At 34.2% G+C, this 19451-nt stretch overlaps 1 protein-coding gene across 1 annotated transcript in view; it reads right to left on the bottom strand.

Moving 5' to 3' along the window:
• The window catches only part of igsf21a (immunoglobin superfamily, member 21a), a 169574-nt gene that overhangs the window by 94770 nt on the left and 55353 nt on the right, over positions 1-19451 (bottom strand). The gene's annotated exons all lie outside the window — the stretch shown is intronic.

The raw sequence follows: 19451 nt of genomic DNA on the forward strand, positions 1-19451 counted from the left end.
GTCAAAACACTTTACTAAATATGAGTCACGTTGTTACCAGGTAGAATTTTAAATTTAATTGTACTAAGTGAAGGAATAAAATCCTTCACTTAGGATTTTATTTTATGAAGGAGACTCTCTGACTCCTTCATAGAGTCAAACATGGCTCATGAAGGGGAAAAAAACAATGAATTAATGAAAATTAATTCATGGTCATATGCAAATTAAGGAAACCAGTTTTGCTGCTCAGTTAAGTTCTTTGTTTTCCTAAATGAATGCTAAATAACACAAAGTAGCTTCAAATGAACAATGTAAAAATATTTCAAATGTGCAACATCATTCACACGTGCAAAAGTCTAAAACACTTGTTCAAATGCTGATTAGATGTACACTTAAAAGCAATTTCATTAGGTCAACCTTTTCATTCTCTTGTTAACACAAATAGCAAATCAACATATCTGACAGGAACAACACAATGCCACCAAGCCATCAAGATGTAATGAAAATGACGTCTAATGTTTGGGAATTAGACAGTGTAAGACAAAAGATTTAAGCTCCTTTGACCAAATCATGATTTTTGGTATTACAGAAAATACTGATCTATTGGGATTTTCATGATAATTTGATTTGCCAATTTATCTGATTTGGCAAATCAGATAATTTGCTAAAACAAGGAAATGGTCTAAGGCATTAGAAAAGTAAAAGTAGCCCAAACATCACTTGTTAGAACCAGGGCTGTGTAATTGTATCGATTCCATGATATTTATTGATATTTTTTCCCTCAGAAAGTATCGATTTTTCATCTGTATCAATACATTAAATCCTACTTTGAGTTTTATGTCAAATCCACATGAATTAAATGACAGTTATCACACATGACATTTTTTACTCAGCTGCACATGTACATTAAAAATGATATGTAATGAAACAACCAGTTACAATTATTAATGAAATAGATAAATTACATGATCTAATATAAATGGATAAAAAAAAAGTTAATTTTCTGCATAACCAAATGCACAAGGTCACACAATTAACATTTAAACAACGCAAATGTATAACAAAAACATTTATTACACCAGTATTACGCCATCAGTTCAATTAATTCAATCTAAGTCTATAGAACAGTCACAAAATGTCACTAAAATCACTCTGTCCCTCTAAAATATTTTAGAAAATCTTGAAAATATATTGTATTATGAGCAGAATATTGCGTATCGTATTGTATCGCGAGGTTAGTGCATCGCTACAGCCCGAGTTAAAACAAAGATATTCAGAATACTGTCCCTGAATGCCCAACTTGTTGAATCTTGAAGCAGATTAACTACAATAACAGAGGAAGTACCATTCCTGTTACCTAAGAAAACGATACCATGTCTCCAGTTTGAACAGGCTCAATAAAATATAACAGCAGATTTAAAAAATGGATCCTGGTCCAATACGTCTGTATTTTCTTTTTCATTTAAATTGTAGAGTTAGAATTTTGATGATAAACACACAAAATGTATGAATTCGTCTTGCCTTGATCAGTTCTGGCAGAGTAATGATGTGAGAAATTAATTTTTTTCCACACTATTTAATCTTTCCATGAAGAATTAGCACAGTCCTGAAGGAAATGAGGTTCCAAACACTGGAAAAGCTAACAAAATAAAGTGGCTGCTGTGTGTATTTTCATTCACTTTTTTTTTTACAGTATATTAAATAAATGACAATGAACTTGCTTGCATGAAAAGAAAACCATAAAAGAAAGACTCAGAAAATTCACTATTTAGTAAATGATACTGAGCAACTACAATACACAGCTACAGTAAACTGTTTTTGCAGCTTACTGTATATTACTCATATTCTGTCTTACAGAACTGACAGCAATTAGGAGCACACCCTTTGGAGCCAGCCATCTATGAAAGTTTATATTTTAGTGATTTTCCACTTGAGTGTGTGTGTCAGCATGGCAACATCATGGTTTCATCAAACAAGATTAGAACATCCAGCTCTTAATTGAGACTACTAAAGTGGCGTTTTCTAATCCATGCCTTTATGAGCCTAATATAAACTTTGTTTAAGTGAGATAAAGAAATAGTTGATAAATCTCTACACAGGACCCCTGTGTGATCAGGAAATGCTTATTGGCTCAACAAAAATGGCTACATGTTGGTTTCTTAAAAGATTTCAGACGACATTAATGAATTTTAAATAGCTGCTCTAAAGAAACTGCATGTAAATCATTCATAGACTGCTAGAGTGGAACTATAATCTACATGCAATTCTGCACGTTTTAACTTCGGTCTGCATTAGATCTGCAGTGATCTTGTCAACACTAATCTCTTTTAGTAATATTTTTGATTTAAAAAATCAAATATTATCAAACAAAATTCAAAAAAGTTCCAACGATGACACAGAGAGCAGGTTTGAGGGAAAGAAAAAACAGCAAAAGAATTAAGTTTTGCATAATTACTTTATCTAGAAGGCCACAGATATAAGCGTGGTGAAGAAAAGGGTTTACCCTGACCAAATAAATTCCCAGTTGAGATGGAGGCCTTTAAATGCAGCACTTTATCATGGCTTTCAGAATAATTATAAGGGAGCCTAAAGATGAAAGTGAGTTCTTGGACTTTTAGCATTTTCTAAGGTGATTACTTTGAAATTTAGAAGAAAATAAGATATGAAGACGAAGCAATTGGCTGGTGCTCAGGATAAACTTCTGAGTGCCATAATGTCTGAAATGGATATAATAAAAGAGGGGGGGAAAAGTATAATTTCATTGGACAACTCATTTCAAATGGTAGTGAAAATTATCAAACTGATACCAGCTGTTATTTTTATGTTTCCTTTTGAGACATTAGTTATAGGAAAATGCTAAAATCTAAGTGTTTTCAGAACATGACAGAAAAATAAATGAGAACCCTTCTTCAATGTGTATCATCCAGACTCTGACAAGTTCATTAACATGATAAAATGCATCAGTTGGCAATGTTCTAAATATTTAAAAATGAAAAAAAGCAAAGCTCAAAGGATTTACTGGCATTTAAAGTGAGTGTATTTTACAGTTGATTGCCGTGATGAATTAGTAAACTCCAAAAAAGGCAACTGTCTCAGCATTCCTGAATGCCAAGAAGACTCAAGAGATGTGTTATGCTAAATTTGGGCTGGTGTTTGAAATGTAAACTTAACTCTATTGGTTAAATCAAGCTGGCAGACATGTTCACTCAGTGTGAGAGATGCAGTTAGTGAAAGATCACACAAGATTTAATCCAAGCTAAACTATTTCAAAGTCATTAAAAATATATAATAGCTAATTCAATATCATTGGCAGTGACTCCAAAGATGTAAAACATCAGGAAAAAAGAGCAAACAATCCTATTTGTTGGCAGAGCTCTGTCTTTCACTGACTTTTTGTGTTTTGAACAGAAATATCCGGAGCACTATATAGTTCAATATTAGACAAATATACATCCTTTCAAAATTAGAATGCAAATAACAGCAATGGCGGAGTGAGCTCACTGTTGCACTGTTTTACCACAAGACCACACATAAATAGATCCAACATTTTAAATTAAACTAAGCCATAGCAATAACTCAACATGCATTACCAATAAAGTTCCATTTGCTCTATCTATTTGGTTTATACCAACTAGGCTGACTGAGCAGACCAGGGATATGGGTGAATAGTCTTTTCTGCTTTGGAGCGATCCTTAACTGAGTAAAATGAACTAGAAGTATTTAAGTGGCAGCAGTGACAAGAGCTTTTCAAATTGTCTAAATGCTGAGAAAATGCTCTCTTTGTTTTCTGTCAGGAAAACATATCTATCCTTTGTAGGTCATTTTGTCCCACAAATCCAGTGCTCCCAACTAAGAATCAGTGCTATAGTTTTTACACAGCTATTTTAACCATAAGTAATGTAATATAATTTACTATGGACAAAAGAGTAGCTGTAAGCACCATGCAAAAGCAAAAATATATTACTGTAGTGCCTTTTCTTTTCCTTTTTGATTACCCTGTTTATGGGCATACTTTTATGTCAGTGCCCATAACAGGATTATCCACTTTCTTTTGGAATTACCAAAAGTAAACTAAAATCATGTCCCAAAAATAAATCCAATAACTGCATTCTTTCAATTCAATAAAGCAAACATGATTATAAAGGATTACTAAAGCAATTGAGATACAATGCATCAAGCCAGAGAGTCAAACTTAGCATGAGAAAATGAATTTCTTGTAATCTTGTAATATTTGTTGCAGTTCGTAAGAGAGGTGGAACAAAAAAAGAACGTCGTAATTGAGTCACATTTGTAGGTTGCCTCTTTCACGCACACTTTTTCATCTATGCTCACACACTTCCTGAGATCAGTGTTTTATGATGGCCATTCCAAAACCACTCAAAAATACTAAATTAATTTTTTTAAATAAACCTAACTTTCCTTGCTTAGTGTATGGAAAGATTCTGAATTTCACAATATTCTAGCATTTCGCAAATGGGAACAATTTTGATCATTCTAACTGACCTAAACATGGGAGGTTTAATCTGATTAAATGTTAAACGGTACAGAAAACAAAGTTATGTTTATACAGTTTATACAGTGTTAGTAAAAATACTCTTTTCAGCTGTTCATGGGCAGAGATTCAATCCTTGTGCAGAACTAGGTATGAATGTTTAAATATTTGGCATTTAAACAGTACTGTAGTGGAGGGATGGTGAGGCTGCAGTCTCCGCATTGACTGTTTTGATCTGTTACTTTGTTTCTTTTATTTATAGTAAGATCTATTTGACCTGCTAACAAGTAGAAAAATGGCAAGGAGATATTCGGGTCTATTTATCCATCTTGTATGAACAAACAAAATCTCTGGCATTCAATGAGAAAATGTGTGCATGCTTCTGTCAATACTTCATTTGGAGACCTCTGACATAACATTTGTCTCTGTGGTGATCGATCAGAATGCACAGCACATGTGACTCATCATAAAGGCAGACAGAGACTAAGCTAAATTACAAATGTTTCTTTGTAGGGCTTAGATTGTGAAAAGCTGTTTAACATCAGAATATGGGGGTGGTGGGTTGCTAAACAAAGTGTGCAATTTGTAAATCAGAAGGAACTGGAGCATAAAGTGTGTAAAAAGGGTAGGATGATCCAGCCAGGCTCAAAGTTACTTGAGTGTGCCTCAGCTGATAAAGGCCTAAAGTGCTGCTCACTATGTATTAAATAAAGACTCCATAATGCTGACCTAACACTTTTTACATTACTACCCTGGAGCAGAGGCAAAACGCATGACACAGCTAATACAAAATTTCAAAATGAAAATCGTGCTGTCATTAGACAAACATATACTAAGTTTCTGGGAATACAAATGGTTGTGTATCACCCTCCAGACCATCTGAAATTAACTGGGGTTTTCCTTTTCTCTGCTCTAAAAAAAAGTAACAGATCAGTCAGACTTGTTTTAATGTTTACATGGAAGAGTATGTGATTTAGTTACACATTAGAGATTGGTTAATTAACTGGAACCATTATCTTGAAAAAAGAAATATGTTTGCTTTAACTGAATACTGCTGTTTAATAACATATAATATTTTTTGCTTACAATAATAAAAAATAAACAATAATCTGAAAATGGATAATATTGTATAATCATAGTTAATATAAATGTAATAATTAGAAATGAATTTAGATGACCAAGGACACAGATCTGTGCTCCAAATCAAATAAGAATTTAAAAATACAGTTCTCATGATTTTTTGTTTTCATTTTACTAAAAGTTTTTTTTTGTTTGTTTTGTTTTGTTTGTTTCCACCTCCACCTAACAAAATGATTTGATTCTTATGCATTTTTGTCATTGAATTTGGAGGGAAACTGGGATGAAACCAATCAGTGAAATAAAGTAAACACATACTCTTATTCAAAGTTTCACTAAGACTGGAATGCATTTCAGTATAAATCAGGTAGATAAATTCAGAAATCCCATGCATTTACACACATTTCAATAAACACTAGCTCATTATTATTATTTTTGATTTACCTGTGGGGACTCAAAATTACCCTGGGGATGAGTGGTCTAATAGACATAAAATTCCCCTGACTTGCTCTGTCTCAAAGACTTCAACTGGATTGCAGAACATTTTTTGCAAAGCAAAATGTTTTATGAGAGACAACAGACTTAGATTCTGAAATTAATTACAAAGCGTTTGTGGGTGGCTGCAGAAAATGAGCTACACTTGATTAATGTCACAGGGACTATGTAAACATGTAAGATGTAAATGAAAAAACTGTTTGCACTCAAAACTGTCTGTAAACATTGCTCAATATTTACAGAATGCATTACAGGAAATGACACTCATAAAACCATTGTAGACAAGCCATTAATGTTTAAAAAGGTTGTCATAGTTTTAACAGTTTTAATTGACAGAATTGGTTTTTTTTTTGTTGTTTTTTTTTTTTTAAAATACCTAGAAGCGGTTTGGAATGAAAGTTTTAATCAATTCTAATAATTTTGTAGAATATACCATAATAGCTCATTTTAAGGTAACTGAAACATAGTGTCAAAATGCTTTCATTGTTTCTTGTACTTGTTATGGTCTATAGGATTATCTTACCTTGCAAATTCCGTCTTTTCTAGCTTATTGTGTCACTGTTGGTCCTGTTTGCAAGGCATTAGATCAGCATTAAATTACAAGCTGCATGAATTATACAAAATAGTTTTAAGTCAGTAAAAGTATATCCAAAAATGCTGGATAATTAATGAGTGAAAAAATCTGTCTGTGGTTGATTTAAATATATGTTGGAGTGTTGGATTAAAAACAATGTCGCAACAGACAAGGACATGTTCTCAGGCATATTAGGGAATAGAAAGATTAAAAAAAAAGTTTGCTTTAAAAACAAGATATACAATTTTAAAGTGCTGCCCTTTCATTCATGCATGAAGATGACATGATAACAAGACCAACTCGACAGCTACGAGATGGCATTTAAAAAAAGAACTTGATTGCTCGGATGCAATCTCGTCTTTCAAAACCCTTAGAGGCTCTCTGGCGATAAGTGCCATGATGAGCAGCTGTCATGGCTGATAGTGTGACTCAGACCCAGCATAAGAATGATGTCCTGGATGAATATCGTTTAGCCCCAGTGGGACTGTGCTGTACCACTCCTCTGTTGCCTTTGAGTGTCTTGAACCTAGAGGTCAGCATCTCATTTTACACGGATAAAAATCTATTACAAAACCTATCTCTTTCCACTTGCATTTAACCCACTGGGGGAAGAGAAGCTTTACTCTAATTGTTTCTCCTTGGCTGCAGAGTTGGTCTGGTTATGACAGGGCCAAGTCTATATTATTGCTCTGATCGGTGACTGGGTCATTTAAACCCATCATTTAAAAATTCATAGTGTCCTTTTCACATTCAGAGAACAGTGTGTCACTGGTTGTAATAATGAACTGTGCATTAATGAAACCATTTTAATTTTACAAACACATTAGCGTATTCTGGACCCATTAGACTTATTTTTTTAACTATACACACAATGAATGCTGCAGAAGAATAGCCCAGCACCTGCATATTTCCAAGGCAGCTTTCAAAGCAAAAGCAAAACCCCCAGAGTTGTCCATTTTGCAGAGGATTGTTAGTTTTACTCCTTTCTCCACATTTTGTTCAATTTAACCATCAATAAATATAAATACATTTGAATATATGTCTATATTTTCAAATATAGACATATATTTCAAAATATATGTCTATATAAATCACATATAAATCACACGTCTGCATGTGACTGGTGTCCTACAGAAGAGTATTGCAAATAGCAATGTTTTTCAAGAGCAGTATTTGTGTTTGTGGGGCAATGATTAATGTGACACACAATCCCAGTCATACAGTTATCTAAAACATAAGTAATAAGTAGTTTTTATTGTCATTTTATTTTTTATCACAATAGTATCACAAAAATTATGATAAAACTTTAAATTATTGCCCAATCCTACTGTCAGGTGCATTGTATTATCTAATCATGTGTATTATGACTTCCCAAGTCAGAGAGAGAACACCCTTTGCACAAACCTATGCCCTGTCGTGTATAAATTAAGAGTGTCTGTAAAATGTCACAATATTAGCTGCTTAACAACAGTTTTTTTTTTCAAGTATGGGCGTGCCTTTATTAAATATGATAAGGGTTTAAAAAAATAAAAATGTTAAACCTAAAATGATGGTTGAGGGTTACAAGTGTGAAAAAAACAAGTCAACCATGTTCTACACATGAGCAATGGAATTTTGATAGCTTAATATGTAAAACAGCTGTAGAATACAACATGAAAGCTGTATTTGCAATCTCTACTTCTCATTATAATAAACAAACAAACAAACAAACACACACACACACCATGTGAAATCTCATACTAATATATCCCAAGACAATCACTGTCTGAGGTGGCAAAACATTGAGTTATAATGAATTGTAATGGTAATTAAAACCAAACAAATCAATCAAATTACAACATAAAAATGATCTGTTGTGACGAAGTCCCATTGGAAATTCTGTTGGGTTTGTGCATATCTCACATTTGCATCACATACTATAATAATTTAGAAGTGTGGAATCCTCCATTGCTTAAATGTTACCAAACAAGTATCCTCTGAACTGAAGTGTTAGAGGAGTTGCTAGCTGCTAATATGAGATATGCTCAAAACCAACTTTTTCACATAGAAATAATTACTATCTAATATCCATTGTGTTTGTGGATAAATGTACTAATGAAATTTTATGCCAGCTATCAGGGTAAATTTGAATATTAGCAAGTAATCAGACTGTGGTGAAGACACAGTCATTGTGATTCTTACTAAAGCCGATAATGAATTTATATACCTTAACTAATATTACACTAATTTTACTTGAACAAATACTAACATTTACATGTAGACTGCTGGTCTTGACAAATGGCCTCTTGCCTGGTTTCATACTCTCAAAGGGGAGTTTTTCCTCTCCCCTACATGCATGCATACGCAATCCAAGCAGCACTGTTGCTATGTGCTCGTCCAGGATAATTGAATTCTGCAAGCACAATGACTCCATGAAATTAGACTGGTTTCCTTAGATAGACATTTTTTAAGCTAATTTTAACAATGATCTGAACTTAATACATTGTTTGATAACTAGAATCAATTGGAATGTGTGTTGGATTAAAGAGAAATTACTTTTTTGTAAAGTGCTTCGAGTGTCACGATGAGGTGCCATATAAAAAATTTTTTTGAATTGTAAATAGCAGATTGTTTTTAGTTTATTACAAAGTAAAATTATAATGTCGTTGTTGTCATTTTGTTGTCGTGTGACTTTAGAGCAGATTAGAAGCTGCAAACATAAACAAATCATGACATATTGACATGTTTAGTAATGTCTAAATCCAAATGACAATGTCAGCAAGTGAAAAGGTTTATAGGTCATTTCTGTATCCCTATACCAGTGGGATAATGTGTCGCTAGAAAAGACAAATGACTTGCTGTGGAAGGCAAAGCACTGCCTGAATTCTTTAAAGTACTTTTTCCCCATCTTTGTAAAAAGGTTGGGATGCTGTGAAAAATATGACAACTATTTATAACCCCTTTAAAATTCCAGGACAAAATGAATAAGAAACCCTGAGGCGGTACTGCATTGAAAGCAGACATGATTGTGTAGTGTAAATCTCCGCATGGGCACTTCTGAAAATGAGAGCCAGTGAAAACAGTTTGCTGCTGCATCAACAAAAGTGAGTTAAAATGCAGTGATGCAACAAACAAGATTCAGAAATGTGAGCACCTTTTCTGAGCCTGAAATTGCTTAAGATGGCAAAATGAAAAACTCACCCGTGGTCTGACAATTTGAAATTTGAAAATCTTTCAGAAAATCATGAACACGGTGTCCTGTGGGAGATAGAGGTGAAGTGCAGTCTGCCATCTCATCAGCAAAGTGTTCAAAAGCCTCTCTTTGTGATGGTCATGTGTTAGTGTGTGAGGTTAGAGTCCTTATAAGTCACAGAAATGCTGGGCAATATATAAACATAAGAATCACTCCGTAATTTGTCCACATGCAGAAACTGCATCACAGTAACACATAAACACTCTATAAAATATTAAACAGAAATAAGAAAAATGAATCAGCTAACACAAAGGACTCTTATAAAAAGAAGTACATCAACTAAGAAGTGGAAAACCACATTAGTTGTCTGTGTCTATTATTGATTTCTTAAGCATGCGAAAGTGCATCTAAACACAGTTCATCAAAAGTATCAAAGAAAGGAGGCTACAAAGTGCATAAACTAAAAAAGTAATAGTTTTGCTCCATTTATACCCCCATAGGACCCCAGAGTGTGTTGTTGAGCCAGAGAAGAGCCCACGGCTAAGACTCCTCTGGCATGAAAATGACTTCCTTCTCCAATGCAAATGTCACAAAGAGGCTCTGATCCACTCCTAATCGCTAAGTAATCACTTTCTTGTTTAATCATTCTCTGATGGTAAGAATAGATTTCAAAAATCTGGTATTGGTGATTTTGCTTGGGGGATTATAATTTTTCAAGATTTGTTGAAAATGTATAAAAAAAAAAGACAGTAAGCCTAGAAAAGACACAAGCAGAAGCAAGGTACTTGCCATCTAAAATAAATGATTTCCTGGCTGGCATATGTCCTTATAAGTCATCATTTCATCAGTTATTCTCTGTCTCCTTGGTGTGGTGAATTATAAACCAAACTTTTGCAGTCTACTATAGAGAAATTAATTAACCATGCTTCACATCCACTTATTCTCCAATGTAAATAAGTATGTTATAGCAATTGAACTATAGCATGTCTTAATTATACAGTGATGAGGTAAAATGAGTCAGTAGGGGAAGAAAAATCAAGTGACCTCGTAGCGGGGTTTTTTCCCTTCTCACAATCATTTGTTCATTTACCTCATTAATTAGATCCAGAGTATGCTTTTGATAGATGCCTCAGGAGCTCTGGGAGATGCTGACAATGGGGAGGTATTATACACTCTAGGCAGCATGGAGACAAAATATCCCATTGTCATCCCAGTCACTAGAAGCAAAAGCTCTCAGACAGGAATAGCAATGATCTGTCCCTTTGTTTCCATTAGCATTTGTGGATAACAAAAGGGACTCATCCTGTACTTTGGTGACATGAAGTGTGTAATTATCATTCCTTGTATAACAGGCTGCTTATTTGCCCCAGTGACATCCTTAAAAGGAGAAGGTTGCAGTGCAGTGATCCATATCACCTTATCTCCTATTCCCCTGGGGGTACCACATTCGGCACAGAGCAGCAGGCTAATGAAGATGGCAGAGGTCTATACCTCAGTTTCAAGGGGAATTACATTACTTATTTCACCACCAAAACAGAAGTTCAAAAATATGACTGTAAAAGCAATATAAAGCGATATGTTATTTTTATGTATGTTTGTATGGAAATAAGAATCTTATTGTTTTGCCCATATGCAAATGTTTTGACATCATAATTATGCATTTATCTCTTGAAATTCTGCCAGTCGCATTCGTAGAACAAGCAAAAACGTCTGCACTTGAGATTTTCAGTCAGTAAAATTAGACTGTATTGAAAACAGAAAATTGGAAAAGACAATAAACATCTTATGTAACATGCCACAAAGCTATTGCAAAAAGGCAGAACTTACCTGCATTTTTGCAGGAAAACATTTAGGCCTTACATTAAGTTCTTTGGTGATCAGAACAGATGATTTTCCCAACTAATGTACATAAAATGCAATATTTGCTTGATATGATACACATATATAAATATAAAGTTGATTCTTCTCATATAGAGAGGCAACATGAAGGTAGTGTGATGCTTATTTCCTCACTTTAATAATATTATACGGCCAAACAAGCAGTTTAAAGAGGAAGGCAAAACATGTTACAGCAGAGTACACAAATTAAATGACTCAGTTAGCACTTTCTTACAGACAAAACTAAGCCAAACTGTCATCTTAATTGCCTAACAGCAGCAGGAATACTTGAAAAAAAAGGTAAGAATCAGAAATATTAATGATGATTACATACAGCCTTGAGACGAAAATATTGCACTGTAAAAGAAGAGCAAAAAATAAATCCAAGAATGTTTTTTTCTACAGCAAATGATGTAAGTGATGTTTATTTTCCTGACCTTCAGAGCCTGATCAGCACTATGAAGCCTTTTTTGGCACATACTCACACTGAGTCGTGCAGATACTGATCTGTGCTACTCTTTACGGTAATAAATGGAACTTTTAACCAGGCTGAAAAACATACAAGGAGGCAGATAGGTAGATGAATTGTTTGTATGCGACAATAAAACAGTAGATGACACCTAAGACAGCAAATTTTGAAACTAGACTTTCACACCTGGGGACTAAACAGCAGGAAGTTAGACACCCAAAACCCCCAGAGGAGTGTGTTGTGCGAACTCGCTCTGTGAGCTCTCCTGTGAAGTCAGGGATTCCAGTTGCCCAGGCAACCCTGTCTTGAAGAATTTGAACTAGGATTTAACATATGAATCCTAGTTTCTCTGCAGTCAAGCAACAGGATTACTGGCTAGAAAAACACTCCACTTTTCAGGCAAGTATCCAGCAACATATCTTTGCCACTGAATTTGGCAGCAGCACATGACAGGAAGAAGCTTAAATCTAGTGACACATTGCCCTCAGGTAATGCATTTCTACATTCCTTGGCTGACGACTACATGAGATAAGTCATTTGCATAGCTGTTATATCATGCTTAGACACTGTCAGCATCTTCAATTGGATTTATCAAATGTGGGCCACGAGTAAATCTGAAAAATGTTTTTTTTTTAATTATTTTGTGAAAAATAGGGGTGTAACAATTAGACAGAGAACAGTTTACTGGAGCGCCTTGCAAAGTATCCATTCCTATTGAACTTTTCCAAATTATTTGAAATCAAAAGCACAAGTATAAATAAATTTATTTTATTGCAATTTTATGTGATATTTTATCTGGTATAATGACACAAAGTAATGGGTTATTGCGAAGAAGGAAGATGATGAATGTTTTTCATTGTATTATATTTTAAAAAATCTAAAATATGTGACTTGAATTTGCATTCAGCTACTCTGAGTGAACACTTTGTAGTTCATTCTAACTGCATTTAGAGTTAGAATGCAAGTGTTTTGAAGCGTGTTTTTATCACCTTTGAATATCTAGAGACCTACCAAAAAAAGTTCAAGCTTTGTCATATTGGATAATGGTCATCTGGAAAAAGTGAAGTTTAAGTTTTGCCACAGATTCTGAATTGGATTTACATCTCAACTTTGACAGCAATTCTAACTCATGAATATGAAACATTCTATTGCCATTTTTTGAGCTTTTAGATGTGCTCCATAGGAAATGATATTGGTATTGAGAGCTCACTTTTGCAGGCAGTTTGCAAATACTCTTAAGTTTACCAGAATGAATAAGGCTGAATACAAATGTCAGCCAGAGTAAGCAATATGTCAGTGCTTAGGAAATGTGCATGCAGCATGAAAGCTCACCAACTAAATAAAACAAATAATGAAAAATAAAAAATAAAGGGTCATTGAATGTAGTTAAAAAAATATTAGAAGGTCTAAGATGCATTCCTGAACCCATGGTGAAGCATTTAGATAGACAGGAAACCAGATTCACTGATAACCTGAATACACCTCTCTATAAAAAAAATGCAGCACCATACAGTACTTCATAATTCAAATTAAATAAACTGTGAAAATCTAAGAAAACACATACGACTTACTGAAATAATTTAGAAAAAAATATATTTTTACAATAGATAGATTATAGATTGTTTTTTTTCCCCAGAAAATCCATATATACAGTTGTGATACTCTCATAATACAACTCTGGGAGAGTTGTCAAAGCTATCAATTTGTGGAGGCAGATGGCTTCATTAAACCTTGAAAAGCATCCAGAGATTACATAGGCTGACAATTACAATTTATGGCTGTCTTTTCTTATTGCCCTTTCTGGATATTATAAGCAATTGATTTTTGTAAAAGGCTGAACATAAATGTCAGCTTCGACATATGTGAAGAGATGTAAACCAATATCAAATATTCGTTCTCTATTACAAGAACTGAGAACATAAAACATAATAGCAGCATAGAGTCTAACATGCCAACTCCGATTAGTATGAAATGGTTGGAGAGATTTTCAGCAGCAGGTAAAGAATCACTGTTCCTTGTGTCTCAAATGCAGCATGTGCTTGAAGCCATTGTGTTTTTGTGCTACAACTTCAAATATTTATGACAATCAAGACATTGAAACTCACAGTAGGAAACAATCTAAACATGTTCTGATTCACTTCTCGGTGCATTGATGCCGCATAAACAGTTGTCCTTCAAAACAAAGATAAGCAGTTCCTCTGCAGTGAAAGAATGAAGGACTGAAATGTAGAAGTAAACAATTTAGGTAAACAAGTGGGTAAGTTGAGAATGTACACATTTATAATTCAAACAGACGCTGTAAAGACTGACACAACTGGAACATTTCTATGGCATCCACCTAGTTCCAAAACACTGATGACTCGCTGAGGGTGTGAATAGCAAGTTTCATCTGATACAGGGTGTTTACTCCATTTATTTTATATGAAAACAAAAAAATATGTATGGAACAATAGTTAAACATTTGCAAATTCAATTTTCATATATAAACTGATACATAACCTTTTTGATTGAATAGAACAAAATGCTTGTAAGTGATAGTGTATATTTTTCTTTTTAGTGTTGCTGATATTAAATGCTACCATGTAAAGTCAATTATTAGACCTGACCTCATGAAATATTGAGAGATGTGTCTCAGAGCGCAGGATAAAAATACAAGCACGTCAAAATAAATTAAATAAACTGGATAAATGGACAAAGCTAACTCAAGCAAATGCTTGCAGAAAATGCCTCAACTAGCAGGCAGGCTTTTATTTAATTAGAAAATGTTTTAGGGAAGATACTTTTATTGGTGTGAAAAAGATCCCAGAGGGGTAAAGTCACAGATGAGAGAGATTCTATGGTGGACAGAGTTGAGGGTGGGTTGGGTGAGCAGGAGGGAAGAGCTGGGTAAGCCAGTGATTAAAATTAAACACAGCACATAGGAGCACTCAACAAGCAAGACACCACTTGCTCCTGTGCTGTCAGCTTAGCACACCTGGGTGCCCACTGGGAGAAGTTTCATATGCACGTATTAATTAAAATGACACAAATTAAAACAAGCATGAGATGATTGTGCTTGTCTTTTAGAGGCTGCATCTAACCATGTGCTGCCTTTCTAAAACTCTTGTTCCAAAGAGCCATCACATTAGTATCCCACTATCAAATATGCATCATCACTATTTGCAATGACGTTAAGCATAGAGGACAGCTTGTTGGCATTACATATCTGTGGTGCTTAATCCGCAGTCCGCCAGTTCACCACTCGCTAAAGCAGTCATGTGGCCTGTAGTGCAATATCATATAGAGTTGAAAGGTTCTCATTTATTTGCTCTTGAAACATTAGATACTGAGCTATACCACATCCATTACTGTGGGCTGCTCTCATTCTCCCTCACTTGTACTTTTCGTCTCGATTTCTTATCTTGAGTGAAACAAAATAAGAGCATCAATAGAGGTTCTATTCATATACGATTAAGATCAGAAAAGCTTGTAGAAGGCATAAAAAGATAAGAATCTGCTAATGTTATGTTTTGTTTTCCTTAGTTGAAGCCACATGTGTTCTGTGTGTTACAGACTGACTCATATTTGCAACAAAAGTAATGATGCTTTTACACACATTATATAATCCTACCTACATTAATGAAAAGTAGATTTTGCAAATGATACTATTTGTTCACACTAGCAACATGAAAAATAAAGTCTTTACATGTGGTACAAAAAGATATTACAATATATTAACTTAAATTAAAGTTGTCTTGTTTGGCATTTGATGTGTTTTTGATGTTCAGTCATTAAAATCAGATATGTGTCAGCATATACTTTATGGACGAACCTAAAGCAGATTAGTGGGTGCTGACCAGCAAGGCCGGGAGCCACACTGCAAGACTATTTACACTGCTATTGCAGCTGGTAAAAGGCTGCTGCAATGTTAGAATAACATCTTTATGCAGTCAACAGATATTTTAACAGAAACTTTTAAACACAATAAATCTCCCATCGAAGCATTTAAAATAAATTAAATCGATTACTCTTGGGTCCCAGTAGATGCAAATTTTATCAGACATAGCCTACTACACCAAGAACTCTGCAACTGTTTTAGTGGAAGAAAAATCTCCTATAAGGCCACATCTGTCATTCTTTGTCAAACGTGCATTTCTATGAGTGATCATAGTTACAAACCTGAAAAGCTTGAGGAAATCACTAGCAAAATGTGTGCAAAGAAAGAGTTGTTAGGAAGTCAGGAGAGAGTAAAAGAGGTTGTGCAGGATAGACTGGGAGAAGTTTTCACCTCTACATTTACAAGTGTTCGGATTCTGTGTATTACTGAGCTTTTTCTTTTGAATTATTGAATTTTATATCCCCCTTGCATGCAGCTTTGGGGCAGAATTGAATTCCTCAATGAAATTAATGTTGAAATAATAATTCCATACACATAATGTAATCTAGTCAAAAAACAAGATTTCTAAGGGGGATGCTGCTTTTATAGCCCTAGAACTATGAGTGTTCTGTTAAACACGGAAAATATTTGGGAAAAAATACCGAACTATTAAGAAAAAAAAGATCTTTTTTTTCTTTTCTGTTCTGTTTTTTCTTTTCTATTTTTTTGCTAGACCACTTTTGCTTGCTTGAAATAAACAATAAAACCAACATACACACACTGGTTTCACAGAACACAAGCATGTCATATAATTTTGTTTTTCTTCAACCTTTCTGACATAAACACAGTTTCTTTTTTCTATTTTACTTTTGAGGAAACGGCACATAGTCAGGAATCCAGGAATTATTTGTACAAAAAAGTATTAAAAAAATTCAAACTACCTAAAAAATGTTTTGTACTGTATTTAATGTGCTATGAGCTATAAAGCTGTGAATTTTCTAAATGTAATTGGTTCACACACCACAGCAAAACATCATGTATTCAGACCTCAATTCGAGATCATGTGAAAATCAAAGATTTGGGATGTTGATTGTCCCAAGTTAGCATGTTGCTGGTTTAACAAAGAATATTTTTAGAAAAAATAAAACATGAAGATGAACTAAGAACAAACAAACCTAGCTATCCAGTATGATGGGTAAAGATAACAAGATTCTCTGATGTAAAATGCACAAGAGCTATTGACCTGGGAATCACTTCAGCAGCTCAAGAGAAAAACATAAATCAATAGTCTTCAATATTTTTAGATAAGACAGAAGTGGAGTCTGAAGACATAGTAAGTAAAACATCTGAACCTAAAGCTTGAATGATGAAAAACTGTTTAGCTACTGACTAACCAAAAGTGTAAATTTTCCAATAGACCCTCACTAGCATGGAGGGAAGTCACATTAAAATAAAAATATTCTTCATTAAAGGGATTCAAAGAAAATAATTTTCATGTGTGAAGTTTTGGATATAACTGCAGAAATTTGAGCAGGTTTTGTTTGAAAAATTTTCAGCAATAATTATCGCTTTAACTTCAGTACATCTTCTGACACATTAAGTCTGAAAGCTCTATCCTCAAACAGAATATGTCAAACACTTGCACGACAAATGATCATGTTGAAATATTTAGCTTATTCAGACTTTAATGTAATTTGGTTGAATTTTAAAAAAGCAAAGATTCCCCAGGTAAGATCACTCCGCAGTCCATTTGAACAGGATATAAAATGAGGAGTCAACAGTGTTTAGTCAAATAAAAGGCAGAGATTAAAGAAACTTTGGCAGCCAATGTGGGTAATTGATTTATAATTCATCAGCAGTTGTGCTGAGCAGCAGACTCCAGAGACATGGGGCAAATCTCTCTTACAACCTCCTTACTTTCCTCATGAGAATACTTAATACAAGAAGCTCAATTCTCAAAGTGGTTGCTCAAAGCACAAATATTCATGGACACTGCAGCAAGCTGACAGAATTTAAGCAAAACAATGCACTATGATGCAGACCCAGCTTGATTAAATGAAATTGCGCATTCCCCTTAACATCATAGATCACTTTCGCTGCTGTGACAAACTGCCATAAATCTCTTTATGTCCTACCTTGAAAGGTCAGCATTTGGAAAGATAAGTACAGATACACTGTTTTATATCACAATCATAAAATAGAGAAAGCAGAGGCAAGTCCAAAGACAAAATTCCTGGCTAAGCAATAACATTCTGCCCATTAGTGAATAGTTTTTTGTTGAGGTTGCAGGAGTGAAACAGTGGTAAATGTCACTGTAGTCTGATGCTGTACTGTTCTGGCTATCAAACCTGGTGTGAAATAATTACTGGGTAAAGTGCAGAAATGTAAGCTGTAATGATTGCATGAAAAAATGTCAATAATTATACCATGGAAAAGTTTATGTAGGCCAACTGACTGTTTGAGGGATGGAAACATGAACGCAGTAAATGTTTCAACTGTCAAAAGTCAATTTATGTATACAAATAGCCAGTTTATAGAAGGTAATATTCCAATGAAATGTATGCTATAATAGATCGTATCCCTGACAAGCTACACAACAAAACAAAGTATATAGTATGAGTATTGATTCTAACAAAACAAATTATATATATGAGTATGGATTTTAACTGCATAAATTTGGCAAATTAAATTTAAAAGAAAATAAATCTGTCATCATTACTTTATTTTAGATTTGTGTCTGTCACTAACATTTGCTTGCCCTGGATATGTTAACATTTTGCAGAAGAATGGACATCTGTGCATTTGCAGTGGACAGATAATAAATTTGAAAATGCAGTAAAGTGTCTGACATTTTGTACAAAGTTGATGTAAATAAATCAAATTTACAGCTTTTTTAAGATGCATTTTTTAAACTATACAATAAGGGGAAACCACCAAGTGGGCCATAGCAAACATACATGTTACACAGGTTGCAAAAATATGCCTTATGTACCATTATTTTTTTAAAGAATAGTTAATTTATTAATTAGAATTTTTAGCAAATCACTTGGAGCTAACTGAGCTTTTACATCCAGTCAACTCTCATAAAAGCAGCATCTGGAGGAAGTCTGAACCACCCGGTGCATTTGGAGCAGCAGGGATACAATAGTTCAAGCGGGATCAGCAAAGTCACCTTAGCAATACATGTGACTGAGCACTTGCTTGTTTGGGAAACTCATTAATCATTCGTGTGTGATTCAATAGTAGCAAGATTGCATTTCATAAAAACAGACCGCATCAATGACATTTCAGTATCTACAATTCATCTGCAACCTCCCACATTCACCATTTATCAGTTTCACTGACAAAGTCTGGCGCAAATATGCATAGCTTTCAAAAATGATTTTAAAGTTTTCTTTTTGAGTCAAAACAAAAGGTTGTAGAAGAATGTGGCAGCAGAAGCATTCTCGACTTTTATAT

Source organism: Xiphophorus couchianus, chromosome 20, assembly GCF_001444195.1.
Source record: "Xiphophorus couchianus chromosome 20, X_couchianus-1.0, whole genome shotgun sequence".
NCBI classification, from domain to species: Eukaryota; Metazoa; Chordata; class Actinopteri; order Cyprinodontiformes; family Poeciliidae; genus Xiphophorus; species Xiphophorus couchianus.